At 51.5% G+C, this 14,208-nt stretch overlaps 1 pseudogene; it reads right to left on the minus strand.

Annotated features, from left to right (window-relative positions):
* Positions 1–3,681: 3,681 nt before the first annotated feature.
* On the minus strand, positions 3,682–7,922 carry LOC129475441 (keratin, type I cytoskeletal 18-like; annotated as a pseudogene).
* Between the last annotated feature and the right edge of the window lie 6,286 nt (positions 7,923–14,208).

Below are 14,208 nucleotides of genomic sequence, written 5' to 3' on the forward strand. Positions count from 1 at the left end.
CCGCAAATCCCCGCCGTCCGAAGAACGTGTCGCCCCGGGCTGGCTACCCAGCGTGGCTTAGGCCAGGTACAGCCGGCAGCGCCCGCCAAGCCCTGGGCTAGGGACGCCTGCGGGAGTTCACGGGGAGGCGCCGGTGTCTGAGGTCTGAGAAGACAGCGGCCACCGGAAAAGGTGCTAGTGTTTGCAGACCCCGATCCATCGACACCCCAAGGAAATGCTGTGCACAAAATTCCAACAGGGCCTTTTCGAATAGACGCATGAACGGTGTTTGTGTCTGGATCGTCCAGCCTCCCGGAATCGATTGGGAATCTAGCTTCTGCTTGCCTTTCCAGCGCGACGCACTGTAGGAGCCTAATAAACGTTTGTTGAATGAATGCTGAATATCGAACTCATGTATTTACCATCTCATTTTTCATTCGTGTCTTCCACAAGCAGGAAATGGTGCATCAGGCTTTAGGGACATAGAACCCCAAAGGGACTCCCAAGCTAGTGACAGTCACTTGAGTCATTCTGATACATTCAGATCATTGCTACAATTTCAGACAGCTGGCAATATGGAGAGGAAAAAGCTACTGCTCCCTAAACCCTTCTGCCCAGGCGCCTTGATCTCCTGATGATGTGGAAGTCTCCACCTCTTACCCCCACCCCACACACCCAGTCCAGCCTGATTCTCCTTCCTCAGCACTTCCTGCCTCCACCAGGCTCCCCAAGTCCTCTCTCCATCCCAGCTGGGTTAGTTTCCTGGGGCTACTGTAACAAATGACCACAAATTGGGTTGTTAAAAACAGCAGAAGTATATCCTCTCTCAATTCTGGAGGCCAGACACCTGAAATGGAGGTGACACTAGGGCTTTGCTCCCTCAAAGGCTCTGGCAGAGGATCGGTTCTTCCTTGCTCTTCCAGCTTCTGCAGCCTGAGTTCTTCCTGGGCTTGTGGCCCCATCACTCCAATCTGTGCCTCCGTCTCCACATGGCCTTCTCCCTGTCTTCTCTTCTGTCTCTTATAAGCACACCTGTCACTGGATTAGGGCCTACCTAGATAATCCAGGAGGAGCTCATCTTGACGTCCTTATTTTCATTACATCTTGCAAAGGCCCTTCTGCTAAATAAGGTCACAGTCACAGGGATTAGGACATGGACACACCTTTTGGGGGCTGGCATTCAGCCCACAATACCAGCCGCCAGAGCAAGCTTTCTAAAAGGCAAGGCTGAACAGGTCCTGCCCTGCCTAACACCCTCCGGAGTCCCTTCACCTTCAGGAGAAAATGTGAGGCCTTGACCTCACATGCTGGTCCTTGTGGAGTCACCCTATCAAATGACCGGCCTCGGATCTCACCACTTTGCCTCATGGCAGAGACCTTCGGCAGGTCCCCCAAAGGTTATGGTCTCCTGGCTGAACGTCTCTGCACATATTCTGCCTGGTGAGGGAATTACCGCTCCACTTCCATCACCCAGCTTGCTCTTGTCTGTATGTGCGCGGGTGTGCACGTGTGTGCGCATATGTGTGCGTGTGTGGACTGACTCAGGGTCCCCAGCTCCCTGTGCTGCTGACACCTGCCATGCCTTGAGCACTGTGTCTGTCCCCAAGCTGTGAGCAGCCCCACCCTCTTCCCCAGCCCAAGGCTGAAACCTGGGCAATGCCCAGAGGACCCACCTCCCCTCAGCCCCGTTGGTGGAGGCCAGGTCCTGTGTTCCTCCAGACAGTGCCCCGGGCTGGACCAGCCACAGCTAGATCTGGAAGGCTCAAGCCCATGTTCCCTAAAGCAGCTATGGGCCTTGGGGGATCAGGCTGCTGCCTCTCAGCTTCCCCCACCACCACATCTGTGCACACTACACACACACCCCCATGCACACGCACACACATGCATCACACATCCCCCCCACATACACACATGCACACGTGCACATATTTGAACACCCCAAATCATACAGTGCTTCCCTCTGGCCCCTGGTGGCCCGCCCATCCTCTAGGCACAGCTCGAACTCCTCTTTCTCCTCTGGGGCTTATGTGCTGAGAAGAGTCCGGGCTCAGCAAGTAAAAGGTGCCTGGGAATGTGAGCCGAGAGAATGACTCAATGAACACATGAATTTTAAAGCCCTGGGTCACCTCGGCGCAGTGGTTGATGAGTGAATAATTCACTAGCCACCAACTGGAGCCAGCAAACCTTTAGGCAGCACCTTCTCTCCCACTGGCAAACCTGTCCCCATTGTCCCAAAGGTGGCATCCCCCGTCTCATCTCCCCTGGCTCAGATGGTGAGTTCCTTGAAGGCTGAAGCCTGGTTCTCAACCCCAGGCTCGTCCCTGAGGTTGACAGTCACCATCAGAAGCGCGATTCTGTAATATTTGCCAACGCTTCCTTAGCTAATCCTCACCATGTGCCCATACACTGATTAAATCACAGCCTACCCCTCACAATAGCACTATTATGGAAAAGAGTGAGTGACTCATTTCAAGGAATAGGACTCGGGCCGAAGCTCGAAGGATGAGACAGAGAAAGAGGGAAGAGGCATCTGGGGTCCAGAAGAGAGGCTGTGCACAGGCAGGGCCACGTGAAAGCCTGGGTGGTCTTCAGAAAGCATGGGCAATTTCCAAAGCACCCACCCTGCCCTGGTCTTCATCCTGGCAGCCTCATCAAAGTCCAGGCCTGCCACTTGTCCTTAGAAACTCCTTGCTGCCTGGGAACCTCCTGCCACAGTCACCTCTCCACTGTACCTTCCGAGCCAGCTCCCTCTCACCATCGGCAAGATCCACAGCCTCCATCTGTGTTCTCCCTCCCCGCTCCCCACTGCCTACCCACCCTTCATCTTTCTATTTAATTATTTATTTATTTATTGATACAGATTCTCACTCTGCCGCCCAGGCTGGAATGCAGTAGCATGATCTTGGCTCACTGTAACCTCCACCTCCCGGTTTCAAGTGATACTCCTGCCTCAGCCTCCTGAGTAGCTGGCATTACAGGCCAGGCATGCGCCACCACACCCGGCTAATTTTTTGTATTTTTAGTAGAGACAGGGTTTCACCATGTTGGCCAGGCTGGTCTCGAACTCCTGACCTCAGGTGATTTGGCCACCTCGGCCTCCCAAAGTGCTGGAATTACAGGTGTGAGCCACAAAGCCTGGTCAGATTGTAACTTTTTGGTGAATCAACTGCCTGGTATTATTTTCTTTTTCAGAGATTCAAGTAACCAGGAGCTCAGCAGAGTAATTGAGCAAGCTCTGAGCACGCACAGGATCTTGGGTGTGACCAAGTTGGACCTAAGGAGAAGTGGTGCCAGTTGGGCATGAGGGCCAGAAAATCCACCCCAGCAATAGATGTGTGGGAGACTGAAACCAGATGAATGGGTGCCAGGGCCAGGGAGGGAGCACAGGGAGTGACTGCTGATGGGGACAGGGGTGACAAGGATGTTCTGGAATTAGATAGTGGCGATGGTGGCACAACTCTGTGAATACATTAAGGGCCATTGAATTGTACGCTTTAAATGGGTGAATTTTATGGTATGTGAATTATATCTGAGTAAATCCATCATTTTTTAAAACTACCGCATGCAATCGTGCCACCGAGGACAAAGTCTTCTTATGGGGAGAAGGGTTTCACAAGGAAGAGCTGGGAGACTGGCCAGCAAAGAAAGTCGGAGGGCAGAGCAGCTGGAAGAAGCGGGCAGTGTTACGGAGCCAGGAAGCTCTCAGAAGGGCCAAGTGAATGCAAGGAGCTGAGCAACCCAGGGCATCCGCAGGACAGCCGCAGCAAGGGTGGCCGGGCTGTCCTGGACCTCCGATAGCCCAGGGACGACTCCTGATAGCAAGGAGGCGGTGCGGGAGGGGACCAGAGTGGGGTGTACCCTCAAAGTCCTGCAACGAGGTCAGCGAGGTCACCTCTGAAACAAGGCTCCACTGCGATGGTTGGAGATGGGGGATCCTCATTGTGGGGGTGCACAGCAACCAGAGTGGGAGCTGATGGAAACACCTTGGCCCGAAATCTGTCTCCTAGGCAGCCCGTGAGCCCCTCCTGTGATGAGCAGCTGGCTGCCCGTCTCAGATGGGTGAAGGCTCCTGCAGCAGGAGGCACCTTGTGGAAGCTCCTGCCCCACAACCACATGAGGACTCCACTCACAGCCACTGGTCCCACTGTGACCCTCTCGCTGGAGCAAAGCAGGAAAGCCACTGGCAAATGATTTGCAGTTCCATTCTCATACACAGAGAACTGTGGGCGGCAAGCCACCCAGGCGCCGAGGCAAGAGATCGAGGACACGAGCTGTTCCAGTATAATAAAATATAAGACAAGAATAGTCATACCAGATATAGATCTTAGATATGATTGTATATGAATATCATTAATCATTAGTTGGTAGTAATTACTCTTTATCCCAATATTATAATAATCCCTGCTGTATAATCATAACCTACGAAAAACCAGGCCATATAGAGATAGGAGCTGAGGGGACATAGTGAGGTGTGACCAGAAGACAAGAGTGCGAGCCTTCTGTTATGCCTGGACAGGGCCACCAGAGGGCTCCTTGGTCTAGCGGTGACGCCAGTGTCTGGGAAGACGCCCATTGCCAGGCGGACCGTGGTCTAGCGGTAGCAAAAGGTGTCAAGAAACAACACCCACCACTTAGCAGACTGGGAAAGGGAATCTCCTTTTCCCCGGGGGAGTTTAGAGAAGACTCTGCTCCTCCACCTCTTGTGGAGGGCCTGACACCAGTCAGGCTTTCCCGCAGTTATCCGGAGGCCTAACCGTCTCCCTGTGATGCTGTGCTTCAATGGTCACGCTCTTAGTCCACCTTCGTGTTCCATCCTGTACACCTGGCTCTGCCTTCTAGATAGCAGTAGTAAATTAGTGAAAGTACTAAAAGTCTCTGATATGTAGAAATAATGGCGTGAGCTGTCTTTCTCTTTGTCTTCTCTCTCTCTCTCTGCCTCAGCTGCCAGGCAGGGAAGGGCCCCCTGTCCAGTGGACACGTGACCCACGTGACCTTACCTATCATTGGAGAAGACTCACATCCTTTACCCTGCCCTTTTTACTTTGTATCCAATAAATAACAGCGCAGCCAGACATTCGGGGCCACTACCGGTCTCTGCGCATTGGTGGTAGTGGTCCCCCGGGCCCAGCTGCCTTTTCTTTTATCTCTTTGTCTTGTGTCTTTATTTCTACACTCTCTCGTCGCTGCACAAAGGGAGAGACCCACCGACCCTGTGGGGCTGGTCCCTACAGAGAACTCTAGAAGTTTCCACTTGCCCCAGAGAGCAACATTATGCTTTTACTATCCTTCCCCCTAGGACACTTCAGCTCTCCAGCTCCATGCCACAATCTGTCTCCAGGGACCTTGCCCTTGCTGTCCCTCACATGTCACACAGATCCACTCTATCCATGACAACATGCTGACAGGATCTGGGGATCAGGAGCAAGTGGCTGAGGAAGGGAGGGAGGGTAGAGGTCAAGGCATCAGGGAGAGAAGAAGGAGGCCTGTCTATAGCATGAGTTACTCAATTGTCATGCATTAATGGGGCCCTAAATGTGTTATTTTCCTATGGTGCATTTGTACAAAAGTATCAAAGTGAAGATGTGTTTGTTTCCGTTCATGGTCCCCTCACCCTTTCCTGTGGCTGCCATAACAAAGTAACACAACAGAAATGCACTCTCTTGCAGCTCTGGAGGCCAGAAGCCTAAGATCCAGGTGTCTGCAGGACCCTGTTCCCTCCTCTGCAGGCTCTGGGGGAGGCTCCTTCTTGCCTCTTCCAGTTCCCGGGGGATCTGGGTGTCCCCTGGCTTGTGGCGGCACCACTCTATTCTGTGTGAATCCACGTGGCCTTCTCCTCTGTGTTTGTGACTTCTTTCCTTCTTATAAGGACACCTGTCATTGGATTTAGGGCCCTAATCCAAAAGGATCTCATCTCGAGATCCTTAACTTAATTACATCCGCACAGATGCTTTTTCCAAATAAGGTTCCATTCATTGAGTTCAGAGGGTTTGTTTGTTTGTTTGTTTGTTTGTTTGTTTTTGAGATGGAGTCTCGCTCTGTCACTGCATGGTGACCCCTCTGGTGCTGTCCTCAATCTGCTGAGACCAGTACTTGTCCAGCTCCTCTCATTTCTTCCAAGCCAGCTCGTCATATTGGGCCCGGATGTCTGCCATGATTTTGTCGAGGCCCTAAAATTTGGGGCCTCTACCTCCACGGTCAACTCAGAGCTGGCAATCTGGGCTTGTAGGCCTTTTACTTCCTCTTCGTGGTTCTTCTTCATGAAGAGCAGCTCCTCCTTGAGGGCCTCGATCTCTGTCTCCTGCTGCAGCCAGGTGACATTGGTGTCATCAATGACCTTGCAAAGCCCATGGATGTCGTTCTCCACAGACTGGCCCATGGCCAGCTCTGTCTCATACTTGACTCTGAAGTCATCAGCAGCAAGACGGGCACTGTCGATCTGCAGAACAATGCGGGCATTGTCCACAGTATTTGCAGAGAGCTGAGCCCTCAGATCCTCGATGGTCTTCAAGTAATGGCTCAAGTCTCTGACCTGGGGTCCCTTCTTCTCCAGGTGCTCCCGGATTTTGCTCTCCAGCTTCTGGTTCTCAGTCTCCAGGCTCCTCACTCTGCCCAGGTAGGAGGCCAGACGGTCGTTCAGGCTTTGCATGGTCTCCTTCTTGTTCTGGATGCCTCCCATTCCTGCCAGACCCCCGGCCATCCCCATGGCCAGGCCCCGGGCCCCATGCCACCCTGGAAGCTGGTGGAGCAGGACACGGAGATGCAGGAACCAGAACCCCCAGCACCTGCATAGATGCTAGCCTCACTGCTGACCAGCCAGGCACCGTAGCTGGGCGCCTGGACAGAGCCTAGGGACTGGTAGTTGGTGGAAAAGGTGGAGCCAGTGGTGAAGCTCATGCTGTCCGGGGGGAGAGTGAGAGGACAGGACTCGGGCTTTGCCAACGACCAAGATGACAATACTCTCTAAATTGATCTACAAGTTCAATGGAATCCTTATTAAAATCCCAGCTAGCTTAAATTAAGAAAGAAAGAAAGAAAAAGAACGAAAGAAGAAAGAAAGAAAGAAAGAAAGAAAGAAAGAAAGAAAGAAAGAAGAAAGAAAGAAAGAAAGAAAGAAAGAAAGAAAGAAAGAAAGAAAGAAAGAAGAAAGAAAAAGAAAGAAGGAAAATCCTAGCTGGCTTTTGTGCACAAATTGACAAGCTGATCCTAAAATGTATATGAAAATGCAAGAAACTCAGAATAGCCAAAACAACCTTGAAAAAGAACAAAGTTATTTTTCCTAATTTTCCAAGACTCACATTTCCTAATTTCAAAGCTTACCACAAAGCTACAGGACTCAAGTCTGTGTGGTACTAGCACAAAGATACTTATAGACCAATTGAACAGCATTAAGAATTCAGAAATAAACCCTTACATCTATGGTCAATTGATTTTTGCCAAGAGTGCCAAGGCGATTCAATGGCAAAAAGAATAGTCTGTTTAACAAACGGTGTTGGGACAATTAGATATCCACATGCAAAAGAATGAACTTGGACCCCTAGCTCAGACCATATACAAAAATTAACTCATAATGGATCATAGATCTAAATGTAAGAGCTAAAACTATAAAACTCTTGGAAGAAAACACAGGAGTAAATCTTGATGACCTTGGCTTAGGCAACGGTTTCTTAGAAAGGATGTCCAAAGTATCAAACAAGCAAAGAAAAAAATAAATTGGAAAATGAAAAACTGTTGTGCTTCAAAGGGCACCACCAAGAAAGTGAAAAGACAACCCACAAAATAACAGAACCTATTTGCAAATTACATAGTAGCTGATAATTGACTTGTATCTAGATCATATAAAGAACCAATGCAACTCAATAACAAAAAGAAATAGCCCGATTAAAATCAGGTAAAGGGATTTTGTTCACCGGTAAAGGGATTTTGTTCACCGCTGCTCTGCTCATGTTGCTACTGAGGTTCCGAGGCAGCAGGAAGAGATGCGGCCCCTGGATGTCGTCGAGCTGTCAGAACCAGAGGAAGTGGAGGTGCTAGAGCTGGAGGAGGATTTTGAGCAGTTTCTGCTCCCAGTCATCCATGAGATGCGAGAGGACATTGCGTCGCTGACAAGCACTGGCGGGTGTACCTGTGGAAGTGGAGCACGCTGTGGGAGATGGACATATATGCTCATCCAGATCAAAACCCAGGTGGAGGCTTCGGAGGAGCATCCTCAACCACCTCCACAACCCGGGCGACGCAGTGGAGGGTAGGGTGGCCAAGAGGTGCCAGAAGGCCGAGGAGAAGGCCAAGGAAATGGTGAAGATGGCAGAGATGCTGGTGGAGCTGGTCCAGAGGATAGAGACGAGCAAGTTGAGAGCACAGTCGGTGGTTTACAGCCAGTGGATTCTGGTCAACTGGTGGAGATTGGCTGACACCCAGGAGAAGCTGAAACCAGAGAGCCTTTGGTTTTCTCTATTTTACTCTGTCCACGCTCTGTCCTCACTCACACTCAGTTCTCTGCTATGGTCTGTGGTTGATGAACTCAATATGAGTTTTGATTGTTAGTGTTTTTGTCTGGGGAAGTAAGTTTATTTGGAAAATGCTCTCTCATACAGGAATGAAGGCCTAGGCCACTCTCTTGCAGCAGCCACATTTGTTCCTGGGCTTTGGTTGTTATTTCTAAATGTTTGAGGTGCTTTGTTCTTTCTTGTGTGATCTGATAGCTCCCTGAAACTTTGGATCTGTGTGTGACACATGAGCCTCATTGTTGGAGTTCTCCAGCTCTGGAGGGGCTGAAGGAGCCGCAATGATTCTAGAAGATGACTCCATACAGCAACTACTGAAGAAAGGACCAGACTTCAGCTGGGAATGTGGATGGGCCCACCCGGCTGGGACCCATGAATCTGGAGAAGAGCTGGAGAATGGAGAGTATTATCTGTATCTGAGGACTTTAATTTCTGTGTGAGACCAAAGGAGGAGAGACATATTTTGTTCAAAATTTAAATTTTATGTGGTACACTATCTGATATAACCTGTCTAGTGAGTTTGTTTAAACAACGTAATTCAGCTTTATCTGACATGGAACCTGAAATGGAGGATGAGACCTTGATATTCTGTACAAGTTGATGTAACACCCTGATGCATTTTGGGGACTCGGCATGAAATGAAAGAGATTTGCAAAGACCCTTGAGGGGCTGGGGGATGAGAGTGTGGAACTGTACATTGGACCCTAAACTGGAGTGGAAGAGGCATCTTCAAGGTTCATACATTGTCCAGCTATAAGTTCATTTAAGTAGCAGACCTGATAAATATTTGAGGTCAAAACCATACCATGTTTTTTTTAAAACTTACCATGTTAATCAAAGTATTCATTTGCTTGAAAAGAAAAAAAAAATTGGGTAAAGGATCTAAATGGACATTTCTCAAAAGACTATATACAATGTGCCATGAGCACATGAAAAAACGGTCAACATCACTAGTCATTAGTGATGCAGATCACTAGAAAATGCAAATCAAAACTAGAATGAGGCCGGGCACGGTGGCTCATGCCTGTAATCCCAGCACTTTGGGAGGCTGAGGCAGGTGGATCACCTTAGGTCAGGAGTTCGACACCAGCCTGGCCAACATGGTGAAACCCCGCGTCTCCTAAAAATACAAAAATTAGCCGGACGTGGTGATGGGTGCCTGTAATCCTAGCTATTCAGGAGGCTGAAGCAGGAGAATCACTTGAACCCGGGAGGCAGAGGTTGCAGTGAGCTGAGATTGTGCCACTGCACTCCAGCCTGGGCAACAGAGTGAGACTCTGTCTCAAAAAAGAAAAAAAAAAACTTGAATAACATACAATTCACCCCTGTTAGGATGACTATAATAAAATTAAAATGGAAAATAACAAGTGTCTGTTTGGAGAGGATGTGGAGGAATCAGAACCCTCATACATTGCTAGTAAGATGTTCAATGGTTATAGCCATTTGGGAAAATAGTCTGGCAGTTCCTCCAAAGGTTAAACATAGAGTAACCATGTGACCTAGCAATTCCACTCCTAGCTATACAGCCAAGAGAATTGAAAGCATATGCCCACACCAGATCGTGTGCACAAATGTTCATAGCAGATTTATTCATAATAGCCAAAAAGCAGAAACAACTCAAATGTCCATCAGTAGATGAATAAACAAAATGTGGCATATCCAGGCAATGGAACATTATTCAGCCCCCAAAAGCAATGAAACACTGGTCCATGCTGCAATGTTGGTGAACCTTGGAAACATTATGCCAAGCCAAAGAAGCCAGACACAAAAGGCCACAAAATTATATGAGTCCATTTCTATGACAGATTGGAACAGGCAAATCCATAGAAAGGAAGATGAATGGTTGCCAGGACTTAGGGGGAGAGGAGGATGAGGAGTTAATGCTTAGTTGATACAGGGTTCCTGGTGGGGGTGATGAAAACGTTCTGGAATGAGATTGTGGTGATGGTGACATAACTCTGTGAATATTTTTTAAAGTATTGCATTGTACTCTTTAAAATTTTTTTTGTAAAGGCAGAGTTTGCCACGTTGTCCAGGCTGGTCTCGAACTCCTGGACTCAAGTGATCCACCCATCATGGCCTCTCAAAGTGCTGGGATTACAGGCATGAAGCACCATGCCTGGCATGTATACTTTAAATGGGGAAACAGGGTGAAGGGTACATGGGACCTCCCTGCACTGTCTTTAGAACTTCTTGTGAATCTATCACAACTCAAAATAAAGACAAACCGACAGAAAAAGGTGTCAGATGGACTGGGCTCATTCAGGTGTTGGCAGAATTCAGTTCCTTGGAGCTATAGGCCCTCCTTTCACCTTCCAGCCATCAATGATGCCAAGAGCTCTTCCCATCATCTCTGCATCTTTCTGACTTCGGCTTCTGGCCTTGGCCAGTGAAGCTCTGCTTGTATGAGCTCACCTCCCTATGTTAAGGTCAACTGATGAATAGCCCAAATCATATCTGCAAAGTCCCTTTGGCCATGTAATGTAACATACTCACGTGCGTGACACGGGGATGAAGGTCATGGGGGCTGAAATTCTGCCTACCAGAAGTGGATTGTTTCAAAGCTATTTGGGATGGAGAATCCACAGGATCAGTGAGGAGGTGGATGTTGGGGAGGAGGAAGAGGAAATATCAAGGAGCTCTCCCAAGTTTGGGCCAACCAGGTGGGTGAAGGTGCCAGTCTCTGAGATGAGGAACGGGTGTGGGAAGCAGATGCGCTCCATTGTGACACGTGGAGTTTGAGGGGCCTATGTCTTCCAGGGGGTTGTCCCCTAAGGGAAAGGTCTGGACAGCCATAAGAGGGACTGAGGTCACCCAGGACGAGGGTGGCGGGTGAAAAGGAGCTGCCGGGGCAGCGGGCCGCCGCGAGCCCCTCCTGGGGTCTTCCGCCCCAAGCCCAGCCTGCGATTCCCTCCCTGGAAGGAGCCCCGCATGCTGACCGCAGCTGCCGCTAGGGGGCAGAGCCGTCTACACCAAAAGCCACCCCGCTCCAGCGTGCGCGTGCGGGGAGGTGCGCGAGCGCGTGTGCACGCACGGCGGGGCTCGCTTGTCGCTGAGTCCGGCGAGCTAGGCTCGCCACCCCCACCCCATCACCCTGCTGCTGGGAGCCCCAGGCAGTCCCCGGCCAAGGCGCTCCAAAAGGTCCCCTCTGTTGAGGACTGGGAAGCAGGCCCCGCCCCAGTGCCCCCCAAAGCGCCCGCCCTCCCCTCATGTGGCTGGACAGGGGTCTGATGCGGCGGGGCTGAGCTCGGAGCTGGGTCTCCTCCGGGGCCGGGGTTGCGGCTGGGGGCGGTCACTCCCCCTCCCTGCCTCAGCCCCGCACCCTCCACGCCGTGTCTCCGGCATCGAAATTCACAGCAAAATACACAACTAGTGAAGAACTGGGCTCGGGTCCCAGAAATAGGCTGCCCTTTCCAGAGGGTGACGGGAATATCCTCCCTGCTTCCCGTTGCCATGGTTTCCGCTCAGCCCAGGCAGCCTGTTGCGCGGCAGCCATTTGCCGCGACGGGATGCTGCTGCCGCTGGTGTGCAGCAGGTCGCCACGCGAGGAAGGGGACAAACTGCCCCGGAGACCCGCCCACCACGGAGAAAAGGCCACGAATCTAAAGACACCGGAGGGCGCCTACGCGGGCCAGATGGACAAATGCTGGCGTCAGCACCTGTCTGTAGGGGCGCCCTTGGCCTGGGCGCTGGACCTAGGCCATCAGGACTGGAGAGCCTTCTTTTCTGGCCAGAGAAAGAGCAACGGGTGGCTTCCTGGCAGGTCCGGAGCTGGCACAGCACAACAGAGCCTAGAAAATCACTAGTAGGGCTGAGCTCCGGGTACCACCGCTGCAGCCTTCCTGTTGGACCCAGTCTGCTCAAGGACTCCCTCACAGCCCAGTGCTTTCCGTTCACCCCGGGGCGCTCCCCGCCCAGCCTCCTAGCCTCAGTGAGTGGGAAATGTCTGTGCTGCCCACTTGCCCTCAAACGCATGTCCTTGCTCGGCTGCTCCCTGCTCTGCCCCATCTGGAGGGGACAGGGTGAGGACGCGCCCTGGAGGCCTGGCCCCAGCTTGGGCAACACAGCCTAGCGGGGTGATCACACCTGGGCCTGCAGCCCCTCCAGCACTTCCTGGGGCTGTGCCGGCCATTCCAGAGCATTCCTGTTGGTGGAACTCATGACAGGGCTTGTTTACGCCACTCACTGTGTTCTAACACCTCCCCCACCCCGATCATTAACTTTTCTGGTCCCTTTCAGTTATTAAAATTCAGCCCAGACTCACATCCCATGGGCCTCCCCTCCCCATCCTTGGGGCTGGAATGGACTGGAATGGAGAGGAGGTGGCCTGACCTCCCTTCCCTCCCTTCCCACCCCCCACCCGCCCCGGCCGGGGCAGGCAGAACTTGTGCCAAGGTGAGGGGGTGAGAGGGGCCCCATCTTTGCCTGGGCTTTTTGATGCCTGCCAATGGGGTCGCCCTTTTCTGAGGGCAGGCTCAGCCCTTTCCTTGCTAAGGCTAAAGACCCTCTGGGATTGGGAAGCCCTGTCCTCTCGGCCCCACCAGTGTCTACCGGACCCCCTCAGACCTCTGGCCCCCACGCCTTGTGCCCCCGGGGCAGAAGGCAGCTGGGGTAAGACTACCTTCAGTCCTGCCAGGCTCAGCAAATGTCCTGCCTTCAGAAACCTCAGCGGGCAGACAGGCAGGTGCCTGCTCAGGAATACGGCATGCCCCCCATCCCACAGCGCTGGCAGGGCCTTATTTTCTCCCAACTTTTTGGCATTTTACGGATTAAAAACACAGCATTCCCCTAAGGGCAGCCTGCTTCCGCCCGGGCTTCTGTGGGAGTGACTAAGGGTGGTCTCCTGAGGGAAGTGTGATTCTTGCCGGGGCCAGAGGCCAAGACAAGCCAGGAGGGCACTTACCCCTTTGGGACATCTTGCCCTTGTCCTTTCTGTTTTCTCTACTCAGGCCTCTCCCCTGAGCTGAGGAAACCAAGAGAATTCCTGTCCTTTTGGATAAAGACCTTTTCCTAAGATCGTTTTTTCCTAGAAATAAGCGTACTTTATTAAGATATTTTGGACTGGCCAGGCACAGTGGCTCATGCCTGTAATCCCAGCACTTTGGGAGGCCAAGGCGGGAGGGATCACGGGGTCAGGAGTTTGACAGCAGCCCGGCCAACACGGTGAAACCCCGTCTCTACTAAAAATAACAAAAAAATTAGCCGGGCGTGGTTGCACATGCCTGTAATCCTAGCTGCTCTGGGAGGCTGAGGCAAGAGAATTGCTTGAACCCAGGAGGCGGAAGTTGCAGTGAGCTGAGATCACACCACTGCACTCCAGCCTGGGGGACAGAGCGAGACTTCGTCTAAGGAAAAAAAAAAAAAGATATTTTGGACTGATTTTGTGTGTCCTGATGCAGTTTTTCTTTGTCCATTAGACATAGTGAAACACACAGTGCAGCCAAGTGTGGGGCCACACTGCCTCGCTTCCCTCTTCCCCTCACAGAGCTGGGCACGACAGCTGCGGGCACAGGGAGCAATTGCCTGGAGCCAGAGGGGGCAACGCCAGCCCAAGGGCAAATGGGCAACCCTGTGCGAAAGGCTTCGGCAACCAGACCATCTACTTTAGAAGAAAGGAGAAGAAAAAGAGTCCCCAGGAGAGGAAGCAGCCCCTAACCTGACTGACAAGCAATCCATTCGCAGAGACAGAAGGGCCTTCAGTGAATTGGTTTCAAAGTGCTTGATTTCT

This window comes from Symphalangus syndactylus, chromosome X (genome assembly GCF_028878055.3).
Source record: "Symphalangus syndactylus isolate Jambi chromosome X, NHGRI_mSymSyn1-v2.1_pri, whole genome shotgun sequence".
Taxonomy (NCBI): domain Eukaryota; kingdom Metazoa; phylum Chordata; class Mammalia; order Primates; family Hylobatidae; genus Symphalangus; species Symphalangus syndactylus.